Source organism: Xenopus laevis, chromosome 4S (genome assembly GCF_017654675.1).
Source record: "Xenopus laevis strain J_2021 chromosome 4S, Xenopus_laevis_v10.1, whole genome shotgun sequence".
In the NCBI taxonomy this organism is placed as follows: domain Eukaryota; kingdom Metazoa; phylum Chordata; class Amphibia; order Anura; family Pipidae; genus Xenopus; species Xenopus laevis.
The window spans coordinates 118,164,675-118,186,301 of record NC_054378.1 but is presented as its reverse complement, the minus strand read 5'-3'; the positions used below and the strand labels follow the sequence as shown (position 1 = coordinate 118,186,301).

The following is a 21,627-nucleotide window of genomic DNA, read 5'->3' as shown; positions in this document are numbered from 1 at the left end:
GGATTCCTTCCTCAATAATGCTTGGTCCCGGTTGCCCCCCCTGGGCAAGGGTGGTTGGTAGTCAATGGCCATACATCTGAAAGTGGGCAAAGTGTGTCCCTCGGCTAGAAAATGTCTAGCCACCGGTTGAAGAGCCTTGCCTTCTTTGAGTGCTTTGCTAATAGATGAACGGTGGTTGGCTATGCGCTCCTTCAGAGTCGTGGTGGTTTACCAATATAATACAGGCCACAAGGGCACGTTATGAGGTACACGATGTAAGTCGAGCAACACCCGAGTCTACTCCGGATTTTGAACCTCTTCCCCGTATGTGGGTGAGGGAAGTCAGGTCCTGTAAGTAAGCACCGACAAGTAACACAATCCGGGCACCTGTAGCAGCCAGCCTTCTTCTGAGTAGTAAGCCATCCGGGCTCTGTATTGGTGATCCCCTTGAGGTCGGTTATTACCAGTAGGTCTCGCAAGTTTTTTCCTCTTTTATAGCCCATCAGAGGTTTCTCGGAGGAATGAAGGCAAAGTGACTCATCCATATTCAGCATGGGCCAGTGTTTGTTAATGCTGGCCTTCAGCTGCCCAGATGCTGTGGAGTAAGTGGTGGAGAAAATCAAGGGTTTTTTTAAAGTGGGCTCCTTGATGGAAATAGGCTGGAGAAGTTCAGCTTGGGTGTGTTGGAGTGCCCTCTCAAGTTGTTCATATAACATGCCAGGTGAGTAGCCTCTGTCAAGGAATCTATCAAGCATCTCTCGGAGCTGCAATACAGCTGTGGATCTGGAGCTGTTGTTGCGTATCACACGCAAAAACTGTGAGTATGGGATCCCTCGGATGGAGGCCGGAGGATGGTGGCTGCTGGCATGCAGGATCGAGTTTCTGTCTGTTGGCTTCCTAAAGAGACGGGTGCCCACTTCTGGGCCTGATAGAAAAATGTTTAAATCTAGAAAATCAATGTCTTCCTTGCTATAATTGAGGGTCAATTTTATGGGGCTGTCAATCATGTTAAGCCCCTGATGAAAGGATATGAGTGCCTTCTCCGTGTCTGTCCAAATCAGGAGAAGATCATCTATGTAGCGGAGGTAGGTGAGGATTTGTTGTCCCAGTAGCGGGAGAATGTACTTTGTTTCAAAGTCAAGCATATAAATATTGGCGTAGGACGGAGCCAGTGCACTTCCCATTGCGGTCCCTGCCAGTTGAAGGTAAAAAGAGTGTTCAAACCGGAAAAAGTTCCTGGATAATGTCAGTTCTAGGAGGTGTATCAAGAACTCAATGGGTACATCTATGGAGGGAGAGGATACAAGGGCTCTCCTGCAGGCTTGAATCCCCTGGTCATGGGGGATCACCGTGTAAAGGCTTGTCACGTCCATGGTGGCCAATATGCTGTTCGAGGGGATCGGAGGAAGTTCTGCTAGTTTTCTGATGACGTGGCCCGAATCCTGGGTATAGGAGAGCATGGTACTGACTATTGGCTGTAGATATTGGTCCACATAGGTAGAGATGGATTGATACAGGGAGTCCACTGCTGAAATGATTGGTCGCCCAGCAGGGGCTGCCAGGGATTTGTGAACCTTAGGTAAAGTATAAATGATCGGTGTCCTAGGGTACTGTGTAGTGAGGAACTTGTGGGTGTCCGTATCAATCCATCCAGCGGTCTTGGCCATTGATAAGAATGAGTCAAGTTCTTTTTTAAAATTGTGGGTAGGGTCGCCAGGCAAAAGGCGATAGGTGGTGGTGTCAGAGAGTTGGTTAAGAAGTTCTGTTCTGTAATAGGATAAATCCAGAAGCACGATTGCCCCACCTTTGTCCGCCGGTCTGATGATCATGACTCGCTTTCTGGGCTTAGGTACAGACCTATGGGAGTAGGAGCGAAGGAGCGGAAGGTTTGGCTCCTTACACATGAGCGACACAAGGTTTTCAGTACGTGGGCACACAGGAAGGTGGTGCGGCTGCTTTAGCAGAATAAAGTTCCGGTGCCAGGATGTAGGTGGGGAGTGATGCGCAGACCTGAGAGTATTCGCACTCATTTGAGTGTGTTACTGTCATGCTGCTACACACCGGAGTACCTGCTATGCAAATTCCGGCCTGCGGTTGCCAGGGAATGACTGTTGTCACTACCTGTGGGTGTTCCCTTCGGGCCAAACACTCCGCTCCGCCCCACTGTCTCCTGATTGGCCACAAGGGGCCCCCACCTCCACCGATCACTGCCTGGGCGTCTGGACACGCCCCCTAGCTCTGTGTACATTCATTTACGCTTATACTACTCCCTACTCTCTGTTTCTGCCTTATACCCAGCGAGGAGGTCTGTACTGTTGTTTTAAACCACCATGTTTTACACCAGTTAGTTTTTCACTAAGCTCAGCATGTTTCATGTTACATACGGTTGCCTAGCAACCAGACTTGGCGCCATTATGCTGTTTTAAACCCTGCACTGTGCACTGTGTTCTGTATTTCCCTGAAGAAAGTTCCTGTGTGGAACTGAAACGTCGGATTGAATAAACCTGCTCACTTTCTTGACATTATATCCTTGTCTTCAAATCCTTGGAGTGCTGTCCCACCCTGCACCTGTATCCATTTATCTTTTGGATTAGCACCCAGGTCTTTTGCCACTTATGGTGTGCGGAACATCTGCATCTCTATATATATATATATATATATATATATATGCCGTCTGTATATATCTGTATATAATTATATGCAATAAAAACATTTTTATAAGAATATATATATATTCTTTCAAACAAACATTGATAGTGTATAGCTATACGCTATTGAATGGCCAATTCTAAGCAACTTTTCAATTAGCTTTCATTATTTATTTTTAGCCGTGTTTGAATTATTTGCCTTCTTCTTCTAAATCTTTCCAGCTTTCAAATGGGGTTCACTGACAAATGGGGTTCACTTCATCTTTCTATTTCCTCTATTCATATTTCAGCCTCTTATTCAAATGAATGCATGGTTGCTAAGGTAATTTAACAACCACAAAAAAACTGTCTCAGAATATCAATCTCTGCATCATACTAGAAGTTAATTTAAAGGTGAACAACCCCTTTAAGGCACACGAAATAAGGACACTGTTAAATGTTCCCAATGTTAAACTTCATCATCATTAAAGAGAGGGTTCTGCTTTTGTGTTCCAATTCCCTTACCTTGGCTTCATACCTTATACGAGACAACTCTGTATCATTCACTACAGCCAGACATAAGTGGGACATTTTCAAGGAGAACTATTAGCAGATGTTTGTCAATATGCCAACCGCCGCACCGGTTCTGTTGGGAACTGGACTTCTTGCTTATACTGCTTAAGAGAGACTCGCAGGGTTTAGTGAGGTTATTGTTATGGGAGATACAGAAAAATAAATATAAAAGCAAATTGATTCTCTAATGCAGAAAACCATAAGATATGCAGAAAACTGTTCTCATTGGGCAGTAATTGTGCCTGATGGAGTAACATAAGTATTCTTGAAAACTTTTAAAACATCACAAACCTCATTCATTTACTAAAGGTTTAAAGTGCTAAGAAATCAGAGTAGTGTGTTCTGTTTGCTACCCACAATGATGCATATGGCTTAAAAACATTTCATGCTGCAATTTGTAAATGGCCCCAATTAAAGTGGACCTCTCATCCAGACGCAAAAATCTGTATAATAAAAGTCCTTTTCAAATTAAACATGAAATCCAATTTCTATTTTTTATTAAAGCATTCATAGCTGTTGTAAGCTCATTTAAAAATCTCAGCTGTCAATCAAATATTGTCTGCCCCACCTCTATGCCCGTGGCGGGGCAGACAATTACTTTCACTTTCCATTCAGCACTTCCTAAATGTCACTGCTCTCCAAACATTTCCCCGTTCTCTTTACCGTTTAATTGTGTAGCCAGGGCAAAGAAATGGACATCAGGTCCCCCATTCTGGTGCACAAACAAGATTCTGAGATACAAGACTTGCCTTAATAACAGGCTAACCTATGACTAAGGGATAACTCCCGAAACGCGTCAGGTTTTTTCCAGCAGGAACTTCAATAAACCCCATCTTCAGAAGTGCCGTCTGCCTTCCGAGTCTTTGCTTACACCAGAAATGTATCTATCACAAAATTCACAAACAAATTCCAGATTTATAAACCAAGAAAAAAAAAAAAGAACCAATGTATCTAACAGTGTCCACAAAATGACTCCTGCCTGCTTGTTATAATTATGAATTCCCAGACTGAAGGAAACAAGATTCAAATAATCTATATAGTATAATTAAAGTTCATTTTGTTGACTAATGTGATAAAATAGGATTTGGAATGGGTTTTTTTGGGTGACGGGTCCCCTTTAAATGATTACTTTTTACAGATACCGCAGCAGCGTGCGTTCGCGATATACTGCTCCCAGACCCTGTTATGATACCGGTAAAAATAAATGAGAGCAGATCAGACCGTAACCATTTTCCCTTATCTGTGTCTCCCTGTTTGACACCTGTATAACTATTAACACACACACACATATATATATATATATATATATATAAATATATACACACACACGTACACACACACACACACACACATATATATACTGTATATATTAGAAACATAAACAAATACAAATGTTCATTTCTGTAGGGGAAATAGCCAGGTAGTAACTCTTTCAACCCTTTCCCCTTGTCGAAATACATATCTAGTGCTACCAATACCTATTTATGTAGGGGTAATAATATCAGATCAGGCAGGTAACCCTTTCAATACTTTCCTCTTTTAACTCTGCCCTGCAACATGTCCTTGTGTTTTACCCTAACCCCAGAACCCATTCTAGCAGAGGCTGCTCAGTCCTTACTAGTATATATTGGTAAATGACACACGGTACTATGAGTATGAAGTGAAATCTAGAGTAATGTGATAAATAGATTTTGACTAGAAGTATTTAATGCAGTTTATGGTTGCAGTTGTTCAGATGGGCATTATATGACTCTTTGAAAGGCATTGAATCCACACTGAATGCCAATATACCCATGCTGATAAGGAATACACTAAATTATTACTAATGGCACATTTATGCACTGAGCAAATGGGGGAAGGGGCTCAGTAAGTTCACAATGTATTTGGCTCAGCAAGACTGCGAGTTCCTGTTGGAGGCAGAATATAAATATTTATCAGCATCTCGGAGGCTGTTAACAAACCGAGGAAGAGCCTGAGCAGTCTATGAGTGACAGAGCAAGACAATGATCTGACCATTTGTTCAATGGAATCAGCCAGAAAGGTCACATTCTCCCTGTCTGTGCGCCATTGAATGGGTGCCTGTGTGGGGTGTGAAGAGCTGACATATTGTCACTCTATCACTTTCACAGAAATAGCTTATATTTCATATAATTACAGTATATAACAATTAGGTATTATACACTATCATATATTTACATTATAAGTGCATGTAATGGGTGGTTACTAAACATACAGTAGATTCATAAAAAGGTGGGGGGAGGCTAAATTCTGCTACATAATGAATAAAGGGGCATGGAAGCTTTACCTGGCCATGCCAAGTTACTTTTTATTAGAAAAGGGTAGTTTGAAGAACCTCTAAAAACTCGCCATGTGCAAAATTGTTTCTGAAAATTTGCTGCGATAAAACGGCCATAAGAAAAAACGCTCATTGACCAATGCATTTGGAGAAAACGCCCATTGACGTTAATGCATTAGGACAAAAAAAGTCGGCATAAGAAAAAACGCCCATTGACTTTAATGCATTTGGAGAAAAAAGTCGCTATAAGAAAAAACGCCCATTGACTTTAATGCATTAGGAGAAAAAAGTTGCTATAAGAAAAAACGCCCATTGACTTCAATGCATTAGGAGAAAAAAGTCGCTATAAGAAAAAACACCCATTGACTTAATGCATTAGGACAACAAAGTCGCCATAAGAAAAAACAGGCATTGGCTTTAAAGCATTTGGAGCGAGAAAAATTGTCATACACCTTTTTTCCTCAAATTTTTCGGTGAAGCGAAACAGGACAGATTCGCTCATCGCTATTCAGGGCCCAAAATTTTAAGAGCTTCGCCTGTTTTACCAATATATATTGAAGTTGCTCATTAATTTGGGCAGCCCCCTATACCTCCTAGGCCACCTTCAGCTTGCAGGGCCTGCTTTTTCTGTAGTTACTGCTCTACAGTCCAGGTGACACCTGCCTTAAGGTGGCCATACATGGATAGATCCGCTCGTTTGGCGATGTCGCCAAACGAGCGGATCTCCCTCCGATATGCCCACCTTGAGGTCGGCAATATCGGGCTGATCCAATCGTGGGCCCTAGGGCCCAACGATCGGATCCTAGCGTTCGCAAACGGGCGGTCGGATCGCGGGACCGCATCAACGAACAGATGCGGCAGCGTTCCGACGGGATTTTTAAACCCATCCGATCGAGATCTGGCCGACTTTCGGCCAGATCTCGATCGGGGAAGCCCGTCGGGGGCCCCCATACACGGGCCAATAAGCTGCCGACTCGGTCTGTCGGCAGCTTTTATCGGCCCGTGTATGGCCACCTTTAGTGTAGGGACCACATGCCAGATATCATCTAAATGACCTAGAATTATATACTGTAGGTGAGTCTGAGCATATAAACATTTAAGCCACCTCTAATCCCTTTTGCAGACCCCCTATCTGTGGCACGGTGCCTTCTGGTAGGCCAGGGTAAAATGAGCATTCTCCACAGAATGAAGTAGAAACCTTCTAGTTCACTTATTAAATTTGCAGATGCAGGCAACGTTTAAGTAGATTGTTTCTGCTGTGAACTGGGGCAAACGGAAGCTGGATGTTGTCAATTGACAATGTCTGATGGATTAATATGTTGAAACTAATTGGCAAAGGAAAGCTATTAGTTTATTGCCAATAGATAAGCCACAATAGTACAAGCTATAACACTATATTTATTCTGCAGAATGCTTTACCATACCGGAGTAAACAGCTCTAGAAACTCTCTTTGTTTAGGATAGCAGCTGCCATATTATCTTGCTGTGACATCACTTCCTGCCTGAGTCTCTCACTGCTCACTCATAGCTCTGGGCTCAGATTACAGCAGGAAAGGGAGGAGGGAGGGGGAGAGGAGCAAACTGAGCATGCTCAAGCCCTAACCCTGGAGGTTTCAGCTTAAAACAGGAAGTCTGATACAGAAGCCCATGAGTACACAATAGAAGGAAAGAAATGTGATGTTTCTTTTGACAGAGGACTCAGAGCAGCATTACTTTGAGGTTTTCTGGTGTATTTATTTAGACCTTTCTAATAAAGCTTACTTAATTTTAGCCGCTCCTTCTTCTTTAAAGCCCCTCTTTACTTTGAATTAAGACATTTTTCATAAACACACACACATACCGTATATATATATATATATGTATATATATATATATATATATATATATATATATATATATCTCCCTTTGGGCCACCTTATACCTCTTAGGTCTCCAGCAGCTGCAGCAGCTTCCTTTATAATTGCTTTTGATTTATACATATAATAATGGTATATTCCTATCTGGGTTATACAGTATCTCTCTACAGAACCTTGTTTTTCCTATCAACTGAACTTTTGTCCACTTCAGTACATAATCTCCATAAAATACCATAGTAACAGCAGAGATATTCCTGTATCATACGTAGCCCAGCTTAGTATTTCCATCGGTGAGATAATCCATTAGCAGCCTTAACATTGAGCTGAGACAATGCTCCAATGGATTTGTGTTTTCTACATATGCAGAAGTCTCATAAATAGAAGCCTTGTTGCTGGGGGGTGGCTGCAGGGATTACTCAGACTTGAGAGAGCATTCACTCCAACCTGGCTCAGATATACATTTTATTGGAAGAGAGTAGATTGTTTCAATAGGAAAGGTATTTGTTTTTACCTGGGAAAAATGTACATGTTTTACTGCATGACAATAGGGTGTGTCTACTTCCTTCCAGTCATGTGATTTTAACTCAGTCTCACCCTAAAAAGACTCAATGGTCTGAAATCCCCTTTCCCTTACATCATATAATAGCACCTGAGTTATGTTTTGGGTAGCCGGAGTATAAGCAGAGTATAACAGTGCTTTATTAGCAGGCTCTCATGCAGCCATTACATAACAGTAACTTTCAAGCTGTCCAGGAAGTATACACAGTATGTCTGAGCACAGTGACATCTACAGGCCATTTGTATAAACCCCACAACCTGGATGATTCATTATACGAGTCAAGTGAACAAGATCAGAAAACAAACAAATTGTTTGTATGATTAATATATTTCTTTACCTTTTTCTATACTGCCAGGCTTTAAAGCAATCATTAGCGATTCAACAAGGAACACTGATCACACCTGTATATACAGCTAAAATTCTATGTTCGGGGAATGGGAAGCTAGACATGCTACCTTACACATTACTACGTTTACAGCCTGCCAGGATTATCGTAGCATTTAATAGTTGACAGGTCTTAAAGGAGAACTAAAGCTTAACTAAAGAAGTAGAAATGTTGTACATTATGTTTTGTGCTTCTCTACCAGCCGAAGGAAACCACAGCCCTTTAGCAGTAAAGATCTGTGTCTCCAAAGATGCCCCAGTAGCTCCCCATCTTATTTTTTGCTGATTCACTGCACATGCTCTGTGCTGCTGTCACTTACTGAGCTTAGGGACCCACTCACAATATACAGTACACATAGAATAGAAATGTCACAATATAAGGCTGATTAGTAATTAATACAGATAATTACTACATGGCAGCACAGAAACCAGTACAATTAGCATCAGAATTTAATAATCAGCCCTGTAGCATCAGCTTATATTACAGGGGAAGCTCATTTTCTGCTGGATAATTAGTGACGAGCCCTAAGCTTAGCTTCTCAACAGCCAATCAGAGCCCACTGAGCATGTGAGCGGCACATCATCATCATCATCATCATCATTTATTTATATAGCGCTGTCAAGATACGCAGTGCTTTACTGCAGTTATAGCAAACAGGGAATAAATGGTGGATAACAGACAAGGATTACAGAGTACAATAGGGTTTACAAACTAAAAGTTAGGGTACAATTGAGACATTAGGATTGTATAAACATTGTCATTTTTGATACAGCAATGATTAATTAAGGTACATCGAATAGGCCTCTTTAAACAGATGGGTCTTTAAGGAGCGCTTGAAAGTTTGGAAAGAAGGAGAAAGTCTGACAGCTTGTGGCAGAGAGTTCCAGAGAAAATCAGAAGCTCGAGAGAAGTCTTGTAGACGAGAATGGGCAGAAGTGACCAGAGGAAAAGTGAGGCGAAGATCAGAAGCAGAGCGTAGGTTTCGTGAAGGAGTGTATTTGGAGATTAGAGATGAAATATAGGGAGGGGTTTCATTATTAAGGGCCTTGAATGTGAGTGTAAGTAATTTGAATTTGATTCTAGAAGAGATTGGGAGCCAGTGAAGGGACATACATATGGGAGCAGCTTATGTTGAGCGGTGAGATAGATGAATGAGTCTAGCGGCCGCGTTTAGAATAGATTGGAGTTGTGAAAGGTGACTTGTTGGAATACCTGTGAGGAGTAAGTTGCAGTAATCAAGGCGGGAGATGATGAGAGACTGAATCAGTGTTTTAGTTGATTCTGAACTGAGATAGGGTCGTATTCGAGCAATGTTGCGCAGTTGAATACGGCAAGATTTGCAAGTGTTTGAATGTTTGGTGAAAAAGACAGATGAGAGTCTAAGATAACTCCTAGGCAGCGTGCCTGTGTGGTGGAATGAAAGGTGGTGTTGTTTAAGGTGAGTGATATCTGAGGGACAGGGGAAGATCTTGGAGGAAATATGATGAGTTCTGTTTTAGAAAGGTTCAGTTTTAGGTGGCGCTGTGACATCCAGGAGGAGACAGCAGAGAGACAGTCTGTGACTTGGGAAAGGACAGAATTAGAAAGATCAGGAGTAGACAAGTAGAGTTGGGTGTCATCAGCATAAAGGTGATACTGAAGTCCAAATGACTGAATGAGTTTTCCTAGTGAAGTTGTATAGAGCGAGAACAGCAGGGGGCCAAGAACAGAGCCTTGAGGAACTCCAACAGAGAGTGGGAAAGTAGTAGAAGTAGAGTTAGAGAAGGAAACTTTAAAGGAACGGTCAGACAGATAAGATGTAAACCATGAAAGAGCAGTGTCCCGAATGCCAGATGAGTGTAGAATGTCAAGGAGGAGTGTGTGGTCAACTGTGTCAAAGGCTGCAGAGAGATCTAGAAGGATTAGAATGGAATAATGACCTTTAGACTTTGCCAATAGAAGATCATTGGTTACTTTGGTGAGTGCAGTTTCAGTCGAGTGTGATGGGCGGAAGCCAGATTGCAATGGGTCGAGAAGGGAGTTGTGAGTGAGATGCTGGATCAGGCGTTTGTAAACAAGCCTTTCTAGTAATTTGGATGTGAATGGAAGAAGGGAGACCGGTCGATAGTTAGTGGGAGAGCTGGGATCAAGGGAAGTTTTTTTGAGGATAGGAGTGATTAGTGCTTGTTTGTATAATGATGGAAAGGTACCAGTAGAGAGTGAAAGATTGAATAGGTGGGTAAGTGCAGGAGAGAGTGTATCAGAGATTGGGTGGAGAAGGCAAGAGGGTATGGGGTCAAGGGAGCAGGTGGTGGGTTTTGAGCTGGCTAGAAGTTTGCTAACTTCATCTAGAGTTGCAGGGGTGAAGGAGTGCAAAGTAGATGTGAGTGGACTGCACGTTGGTCTGAGATTGTTGTCGGACGGTATGCTCAGCCAAATGAGATCGATTTTTTCATTAAAGAAATGAGCAAGGTCTTGGGCGGTAACATTAATAGGTGGAGGAGGTGGAGGGGGGCATAGGAGTGAGTTAAATGTGGCAAACAGCTGCTGTGGTTTGGAGGACATAGTAGATATTAGATAAGAGAAGTATTGTTCTTTGGCTAATGATAGAGCTCGGTTATAGCAGGAGAGCATGAATTTGAAGTGGATGAAGTCAGGATCAGTTCGTGACTTTCTCCACCGTCGCTCAGCTGATCTACTACATCTTCTGAGGTACCGTGTTACACTAGTGTGCACAGACACTTTCCAAGATGGTGACCCCCTGTGACAAATTTGAAGTCCTGGATCATTGCTGCTATTGACAAGCTGAGACTTTAGGCTGGTGCAATAAGTTCAGTATTTAAATGATGGCATTTTTGGTCATATTCATTTTTAGGGTTTAGTTCTCCTTTAAGGGAATTAAGTGGTAACTCTAGACAAAAGCACTTTGGACAGTTCAATAAAGTATAAGAAACTTTAGAATGGTTTATATTTTAAAGGAGTATTTCACCTTTACGTTAACTTTTAGTATATTAGCAACTTTTGAATTGGTCTTCATTTTTTATTATTATAAATATGTTATTTATATGCCTTTCTCATCTGCCTTGGATGTGCCAGTGTCTTGGCCCGGCCCTGGTTTGGTGTCATTAGATAGATGTGTAAGATACACAGACAATTACAGTGGGAAGTGTTTAAAGAGTTAATTGCTGCTCTAACAGAGTATTGACAGAGACAATGCAAAAGTATTGAAAATTTACTTTACTTCCACTTGGGAGTTGGTAGCACTAGACACTTGGGGGCAGATTTACTGAGCTTGAGTGAAGAATTCGAATGAAATTTTTTTTCGAATTTCGCAGTATTTTTTTGGGTACTTCGACCATCGAATTGGTCAATTTCGATCGAATTCGATCGAATCAAATGATTCGATTGATTCGAAATAAAAATCGTTCGACTATTCAACCATTCGATAATCAAAGTACTGTCTCTTTAAAAAATACTTCGACTTCTTACTTTGCCACTTTAAACCTACCGAGCTGCAATGTTAGTCTATGGGGACCTTCCCCAGCACTTTTCTAAGCTTTTTTAGGTCGAATAAAAATCCTTCAATCGATCGATTAAAATCGTTCGAATCGTTCGATCGAAGTATTTGCGCAAAATCCTTTGAATTTGATATTCGAATTCGAAGGATTTTACTTCAAGGGTTTTTTAACCCTCGAAATTCGACCCTTGATAAATCTGCCCCTTGGTTCATATGTACAGTATATGAAACTAAAATTATTTTCTATATTCTCCTGTTTATACTGGGCATCATTACATTTATGGAATAAAAAAAACCCTTATTTTGAGTGTTCACTTAAAGGAGAACTAGCGTGAAAATGGAAATTCAATATAAGCTCTATTATATTGAAATAAGAAACTTTCTAAATATAATCAATCAAAAATTCAGTACCGATGTGAAGATTCTCATTCATCCAGTTCAAGGTATATCTGTAGAAATAAGTCAAATCAACTGGACTTGCTGGGTTTTTTTTTTTCTTCTTGAAGACATTTTCTTCAGTCAGCCAACTAGCTTTCTCAATTCAGAATAATGAATTAAGGTGAAGGTGAAACGTCTTCAAGAAAAAAAAAACACAGCAAGTCCAGTTGATTTCACTTATTTCTACAGATAATTCTGTACCAACTTTGAGATGATCAAGTTTATCTTCACCATCCCTCTCTCAGCATTTGTTTCTTTTCAGTCTTTCTTTATGCAGGTGTTGCCTGTCAGACCTAATATATCTTTTAAGGGGGGTCCCTTTACTAGCAGATAATTACTCAAATAACTAATCAGGGCCAGAATGAAAAACTGTATGACCCTAGGCCTCTGACCCCACCTGCCCTCTAGGACCAGACCTGATCACCTTCACTTGACCTGTGTCAGGATAAGCCCAGGACCGATCCCTGGTTTCCTGGGTTCTGGACACGGCACCTTGCCAGATGAGCCACCAGGGGCTCTTGGGGCTCATCATGAACTCTTGTTGTTACTTATGCTATCTGCCTGTTCACAGTTTGTTCTTCTGTTCCTCCCTATTCTCCACCCACCTCGTTTACCCTCATGTGTTCCCCATTCCCAATTACCTGCCCTTTATTAACCCCGCCCTGAGCTTTGCTCAGGGCTGAGTCATAAATGTTTCTGTGCTGTTGTATCCTGGATCCTGTGCCCTAAATGCTTTGGACTTTGATTACCTTGTTCCTGAAATCCTTGTTTCCTGTGTGAGTACCCCATTACCTCGTATCCCGTGGAACCCCTGTTTTGACTTTGGCCTGACCCTATCTTCACCTTGCCCTTCTTGCCTTTGTTTACCCTTTTGTTGCTATTAAATCATCGTTTCAACCCTGCCCATGCCTCCTACCATCTTTGGCTACACCCCAGGGCTTCCCCCATATCCGCTCCCCAGGGAGTGGCTCTCCTCGATCACCCTGGTTCCCAGCGGTGATCATTACAACCTGCTCCAATTGCACCCAACCCACTTACACAGCTCCACTGCTCACCTCCCTCATCTATTCAGTGCCTGGGGACTGGATGGACAGAAGATTCAAAGAACTGTCGAAATATCCTGAACTGTGCCCGTCCCAGGCTCTCTGTCACCCTAGGCTTGGGCTTTTGTGACCTCCACAAATCTGGGCCTTAATTCATTACAGCACAAACAAAATCCAACAACATAAGTGATATTGTCACAAATCCTGCATGTAGAGAGACAAGATGAGATGTCATTAAATCCTAAGCACTAATACATCTGGCCAAAAGGAACCCCAAAAGATTTATTAAACCTCTCAAAATCTGTTGAAATCTCCTGTACTGTCCCCCCTCCAAGCTCTCTGTTGCCCTAGGCTTGTGCTTTTATGCCCTGTCCACAAATCTGGGCCTGTAACACATTACAGCACAAAAAAAATCTAACAAAATACGTGATGTTGGCACAAATTCTACATGTAGAGAGACACAATGACATAAGCACTAATTAATCTAGGCAAAAGGAGCCCCCAAAAGATATATTAAACCTGTCAACAACATCACGCTCCCAGTTCCCGCATGAAGAGAAATGAAGAGAGACTGATGTTGAAAGGAGGACAGTTAAGAATAACTTAGAAATGGGTCAGAATTTCCAATTAATTATATTTCGAATATTTCTTGTTTCAGCATGACAATGCTTATATTAAATATTAATTGAAAATTGTAGTCCTGCTGTCTTTTGAGTCTGAATTATAAATGTTTGGTTTGGCCTTTGAGGCAGCATTTCTGTTGGCTGCAAGGTCAAGCTCAGGTCTGAAAACATGACAAATTTCAGTATTAATTTAATGCTGAGCTCATCGTTTCAGTATCACAACTCACAAGCATTTCCCTTGGGGCCCTGCAGTGGCCATGACCTCTGCAGCCCTAAAGCTCTTACACTCCCCAGCGTCCCTTTAAAATCCAAACATATATTCAATCCTGAAAACCACATGGAATTCAAATGAATAGGGAACTGGTGAAACTGCATAATGATCTACTAACAGCGACTTCCATGGCTCATTCACACCAAGCAAAGCGCAGTTCTGGGAGGAGGGAACCTAAGGGTTGTTTAACAACCTTGTGATGCTTCGGGCCTCTTTAAAGCTAATTAGAACAGGGGAAGATCCTTCCTGTTTGATTTCTGTGCCTCCGTGTACCAGCATTAATGAGATTTACAGACTTAAGCTACGCTGAATGTTTCTTCACAGCATATATATTAGTAACCCAACAGTTAGGGGCACATTTACTTAGTTCGAGTGAAGGAATAGAATAAAAAAACCTTCGAATTTCGAATGATTTTTTTGGCTACTTCGACCTTCAACTTCGAATCGAACGATTCGAACTAAGAATCGTTCGACCATTCGATAGTCGAAGTACTGTCTCTTTAAAAAAAACTTCGACACCCTACTTCGGCAAGTAAAACCTACCGAGGTGCAATGTTAGCCTATGGGGAAGGTCCCCATAGGCTTTCTAAGCTTTTTTTGGTCCTAGAAAAATCGTTCGATCGATGGATTAAAATCCTTAGAATCGTTCGAATCAAAGGATTTAATCGATTTTTCGTTCGATCATTCGATCAAACTAATTACGGTAAATCCTTCGAAGAATTTACCTTCGGCAGTCAAATATCGAGGGTTGATTAACCCTCGATATTCGACCCTATGTAAATCTGCCCCATAGATTTGTCTTTTTTCTGTTACATCACAATGCCTACTCGTGCTTCGAGCAACATATAACTATTACCATTCAGCATGACTCGGGCCCCTGCCGATGGGCCCCTCATGCCAAATGATCGATGGTTATAGGCAGCAATACAGGCAGTCAGGATAGGACCACAGGAATGTGCCGCTGTGGTCCCCATTCCGATGGGATTTTTAAACCTGTCCAATAGACTGACTTTTGCCCATGTTACAGGGCGCTTACATCAGCGGATTATCTGCCTTGGTCTGAAGGGGCCACTTAAAGAATTTGTTCACCTTTCAAACACTTTTTCCAGTTCAGTTGTTTTCAGATTGTTCAGCAGAACTAAAGTTTTTTTTTAATTGCTTTCCATTTTTTATGTTTACTATTTTTCCAAAATTGAAGATTAAAAGTGCAGACTGTTACAATTGCTACATTATTTGATACATTTCTCAGTAGTATATGTGGGCTATTAGCAACTATAAATAGTGATGGGTGAACCTGGTCAAATTCGCAGCAAATTCCCGCGTTTCACCGCCGGCAAATAAATTTGCGAAAATTCGCTGGTGTAAAAAAATTTTGGATGTCCATTGACTTTAACACCATCATCGAAATTGACGTAATCGACTTTTCGGACGCTCGTCCAAAATTGATGTGGGCGTCAATTTTCGAGTATCACGAATTTTCCCAGGTTTTTCAGCGAGACGCGAGAAATTCGCCCATCACTGATTATAACTTCAAACAACTGCAATTAAGGGATTCTGCTAAGCAGGGACAAATATAAGAATGTAAGATAAGAATGTATGAGCTAATGCAGGGGTACCCAACCTTTTTTACCCATGTGCTACATTCAAATGTAAAAAGAGTTGGGAAGCAACACAATCATGCAAAATGTTACTGTGATTGGCACATCTGTAGCCCCCTATAGGGACTGGCAGCCTATAGGAGACTCTGATTGGCAGTACATCTGGTTTTTATGCAACTAAAACTTGCCTCCAAGCCTGGAATTCAAAAAGAAGCAACTGCTTTGAGGCCACAGGTAGTGACATCCAACATGTTGCTCGTGAGCCACTTGTGGCGGAGCATTGAACTAAGGTATCAGTTTAGAACAGAGTCTGCTATACTGAGCCAGTTAATTGGTTAATCAATGACATTGGGGTATACTTTTCAAAGAGCGAAGTTAGAGTCGGCCACAGTCCACTAGAGTGAAATTCCGCCACTCTCCATTCATTTCTATGGGATTTTAAAAGGTGTATTTATCAAAGGATGAACTTTCACTTTCCCCCATTGATAAATACTCTTTTAAAGATCCCATAGAAATGAATGGAGAGTGGCGGACTTTCACTCTAACTTCACTCTTTGATAAATATACCCCATTCAAAGGAGTCGGTGCTGTAAAGTCTATCTAAAAAACTGGGCATGGTCAATTTCTTTCAGCCCATGACATCCCAGAGGAGTAGGCAACTAACTAATGATTTCTATTGCACAGAAACAATAAATACAAGCACTTTCCTTAACTACACCCCCTTGAGACACCTGCAAGGTATGCATTTAATGGAGGAGTCTTGTGCTCGTATGTAAAGCAGACTACAAAGCACTGATATGCTTAAGGCAAGCCTTTGAAGCTCTGTTAATTAAAGGATTTTTAAAAGAAACGACTGTCACATGATCCGATCCTATGGTCACACTGAAATATTAATTTGGGGGACCGCTGCTCTCCTGCTGTGGTCAGTGAGAATGTTGAGTCTGTGCAAATATCAGCAGTGTTTCAGTAAAGCTGGCCATAGACTCAAAGATCCGCTCGTTTGGCGACATCGCTGATATGCCACTAACGGCATGGCTATATCGGGGGTAATTCGAACGTTCAGCCGTATAATTGAACGATCGAATTACGACAGGTCGTTGGGTAAAAATCAAACCTTCCCGATCAATATCGTGGCCAGATATCGATTGGGAAGACCCGTCGGAAGCCCCCATACACGGGCAGATAAGCTGTCAAATTGGTCTAAATGACCAATATCGGCAGCTTTATCTGCCCATGTATGGCCACCTTAAGTGTTTCAGTAAGAATTGAACAATGTGAACCATTATACTGCGTATAACATATCTTCACTAAAAACAATACGTTTTAAAAATCGCCTTTCTTTTAACTTTTAGTATGGTATTCTGATACAATTTGCCTTTTCTTCGTTTTTTGTGTTGTTGTTTTTTTCAGAAGCTCTCCAGTTAGCAATCTCAGCAGCTATATGGTTGCTAGGGTCCAATTTAGTATGAATAAGAGACTGGAAGATGAATTGGAGAGGGTTTGAGTAGAATGTTACAATAGCCATAAGGGCTCTTACTCACTAGCGTTCTGACCTGCGCTCCCCTGCGTTCCGTTTTCTGGCGTTCAGCCGCAGGGGAGCGCAGGAATAGACGCATGTCATTATTTCAAATGGGGCTGTACTCACTCAGGCGCATGTAGGCGCCGAACGCAGGTTCAGACGCAACATGCTGCATTTTTCCTGCGTTCGGCGCCTACACGCGCCTGAGTGAGTACAGCCCCATTTGAAATAATGACATGCGTCTATTCCTGCGCTCCCCTGCGGCTGAACGCCAGAAAACGGAACGCAGGGGAGCGCAGGTCAGAACGCTAGTGAGTAAGAGCCCTTAAACTGTAGACTAAGTGCAATAAAATAAGCTCTGTAGTATACAATGGGATTCTGCATTTATCTACTGTGTATCCTGTGCTTGAATGGCTGCCCCCATGGCTACACAGCAGCTTGTTTATATAAACTATAGTAGTACTTATCTGTTATCTACTGTGTATCCTGTGCTTGAATGGCTGCCCCCATGGCTACACAGCAGCTTGTTTATATAAACTATAGTAGTACTTATCTGTTATCTACTGTGTATCCTGTGCTTGAATGGCTGCCCCATGGCTACACAGCAGCTTGTTTATATAAACTATAGTAGTACTTATCTGTTATCTACTGTGTATCCTGTGCTTGAATGGCTGCCCCCATGGCTACACAGCAGCTTGTTTATATAAACTATAGTAGTACTTATCTGTTATCTACTGTGTATCCTGTGCTTGAATGGCTGCCCCATGGCTACACAGCAGCTTGTTTATATAAACTATAGTAGTACTTATCTGTTATCTACTGTGTATCCTGTGCTTGAATGGCTGCCCCCATGGCTACACAGCAGCTTGTTTATATAAACTATAGTTTCATTTCTTAAGCAATCACCCCCATTTCAACAATACATTATATTGTCATCCCTTCAAAACACCTTCATTTTTTGGTGTTACTGTTTCTTTAAGTCATGTAAACCCACCTTACCTACCCTAACAACTCATCCCTGCTGTCTCTATGTTTTGGCTGCCCGGGAAACCAATATTGCTCTGCTTTGCAATTCAAATCAATTTTGCACTGTTAACCCCTGCAGAGGGGGTGTGCGCATGGTGCTGCCAGCTCTAATTTAGAAGAACGCTGCAATAAATAGCAGGATTAGGTGCTGAGAGGCGAAACTTCACACTGTGCTAATGAATTACAAGGTGAGGACGATTTCACAGTAAATTTGCCAGAAATGTCTCCAGCACTTTTTTCACTGAAATTAATTAGCCAAGGGAAAAGGATTACGGGTCAGGCTGAGCAGCTGAGTCTGAAAATACCTAATACTCACATTTACACAGTCATAGCAGCCAGAATGCACAGACTCAGTAAAAGGAATTAATTTACGGATCATAGCGATGTGGCTTAGGTAAACAGATACTACATGGCTTCCATAGTTCGACTGTGTGGTTGCATCGAGGGATTAGCGTACATTACGGTTGTTTGTAAACATTGATTAAAGAGGTTATGTGTACATGTGATTGTTTTTTTAAAGCAGCCTTTGTTTATTCTGTTCTGGTTCTGACTCTTACACCAATACAGCAGAAGTCTGTTCTACTCTAAGGGGCACATTTACTTAGCTCGAGTGACGGAATAGAATAAAATAAACTTCGAATTTCAAATGATTTTTTTGGATACTTCGACCATTGAATTGGCTACTTCGACCTTCGACTTCGAATCAAACGATTCAAACTAAAAATTTGACCATTCGATAGTGGAAGTACTGTCTCTTTAAAAAAAACTTCGACCCCCTACCTCGCCAAGTAAAACCTACCAAACCTCAATGTTAGCCTATGGGGAAGGTCCCCATAGGCTTTCTATCAAATTTTTGGTCGAAGGAAAATCGTTCGATCGATGGATTAAAATCCTTCAAATCGTTCGATTCGAAGGATTTAATCGTTCGATCGTTCAATGCGGTAAATCCTTCGACTTCGATATTCGAAGTCGAACAATTTAACTTCGACAGTCGAATATCGAGGGTTAATTAACCCTCGATATTCGACCCATAGTAAATGTGCCCCTAAGTCTATTAATCAGCAAAGGGCAATTATATATATATATATATATTATACTGTATATAGATAGATAGATAGATAGATAGATAGATAGATAGATAGATAGATAGATAGATAGATAGATAGATGTAGCCAGCGTTTTCCCCAGAGCTCTGGAACCAGAATCAGCAAAAATGTACTGACTCCGGCTACTAATAAATTTAAATTGTAATGAAAAAATACAATATGTTACAATATCCTATTTCAAAGATGATAGTCATAATAAAGTACTTCTCTGCTCTAAGAATAAAGCCCAGTGTGTATTTGTTTTACTAATGAACCTAATTTTTTTTTCAGTTTTTGTCTTTTGTTTTAACTTTAGGTTTAAAAAGGAATGTTAGCAGTTGCTTTAATAAATAAAATAAAAAGCAATAACGACACAGGCTTAGTAATAGAGTTACTTAAAGGTGGCCATAGACACACAGATAATATCGTACAAAACAAATATTCGTATGATATTTGGTCCATGGTTGGTGGGAAAAGAGCCGACCGATATCGGCAGAAGACGTGGATATCGGTCGGCTCGTCGATCGGGCTGGACAGAAAAATTTGATTGGGCGCCTTTGAAGGAACCAAACATCGGCCATTGTCAGTGCTAAATCATCAGATATAGGTAGAATTCTATTGTTTCTATATGTATATCTGATGATTCAGCTCTAGTCGTGTGTATTGAAACGAACAATCTTTCTTGGAAATATATTTTCAGACAAATATCGTAATTGTTACTTCTATGGCCACCTTAAAGTTTAGACCCAAACTTGAACAATATCCTCAATCGTGTTGACAGGGACAGGCTTGGATGGAACCACACAAAGCTGGTTCATAAGCAGAATAAATGGGTTAAGCTCCCCAGCCAAAATCTACGTGTGTGTGGTCTCCATTTTCTACTCTACAATAGGGTAGTGTGTCAGAATCCTTGCCAATACCTGTACTTCTTTGGTTTATTCTCAAAAGCAAACCTCATCTTCATATAGCTTTAAAACTGCCAAGCTTTGGTGGTGATGAAATGCCTTGTCTGTTGACTTCTTTCAATCAACATAGAACATACATTAGTGTATTTAAAGGGGCAGTAACACCAAAAAATGAAAGTACGTTAAAGGAATGACAATATAATGTAGTGTTGCCCTGCACTGGTAAAACTGGTGTGTTAACTATAGAAACACAACTATAGTTTATATAAACAAGCTGTGTGTAGCCATGGGGGCAGCCATTCAAGCACAGGATACACAGTAGATAATAGATAAGTACTACTACAGTTTATATAAACAAGCTGCTGTGTAGCCATGGGGGCAGCCATTCAAGCACAGGATACACAGTAGCTAACAGATAAGTACTACTATAGTTTATATAAACAAGCTGCTGTGTAGCCATGGGGGCAGCCATTCAAGCACAGGATACACAGTAGACAACAGATAAGTACTACTATAGTTTATATAAACAAGCTGCTGTGTAGCCATGGGGGCAGCCATTTAAGCACAGGATACACAGTAGATAACAGATAAGTACTACTATAGTTTATATAAACAAGCTGCTGTGTAGCCATGGGGGCAGCCATTCAAGCACAGGATACACAGTAGATAACAGATAAGTACTACTATAGTTTATATAAACAAGCTGCTGTGTAGCCATGGGGGCAGCCATTCAAATAGAGGATTCCCAGTAGATAACTAGACAAGTTATGAAGAATCCCATTGTATACTACAGAGCTTCTCTATTATCTACTGTGTATCCTGTGCTTGAATGGCTGCCCCCATGGCTACAAAGCAGCTTGTTTATATAAACTATAGTAGTACTTATCCGTTATCTACTGTGTATCCTGTCCTCGAATGGCTGCCCCCATGGCTACAAAGCAGCTTGTTTATATAAACTATAGTAGTACTTATCTGTTATCTACTGTGTATCCTGTGCTTGAATGGCTGCCCCCATGGCTACACAGCAGCTTGTTTATATAAACTATAGTAGTACTTATCTGTTATCTACTGTGTATCCTGTGCTTGAATGGCTGCCCCCATGGCTACACAGCAGCTTGTTTATATAAACTATAGTAGTACTTATCTGTTATCTACTGTGTACCCTGTGCTTGAATGGCTGCCCCCATGGCTACACAGTAGCTTGTTTATATAAACTATAGTAGTACTTATCTATTATCTACTGTGTATCCTGTGCTTGAATGGCTGCCCCCATGGCTACACAGCAGCTTGTTTATATAAACTATAGTAAAGGTACAGGGCAATTTAAAGGTGCAGGGCAACAGTACAT

At 41.3% G+C, this 21,627-nt stretch overlaps 1 protein-coding gene across 1 annotated transcript in view; it reads left to right on the top strand.

Annotated features, from left to right (window-relative positions):
* LOC108715046 (copine-9) overlaps window positions 1-21,627 on the top strand; it is a 216,969-nt gene that overhangs the window by 69,636 nt on the left and 125,706 nt on the right. The window lies entirely within an intron of this gene.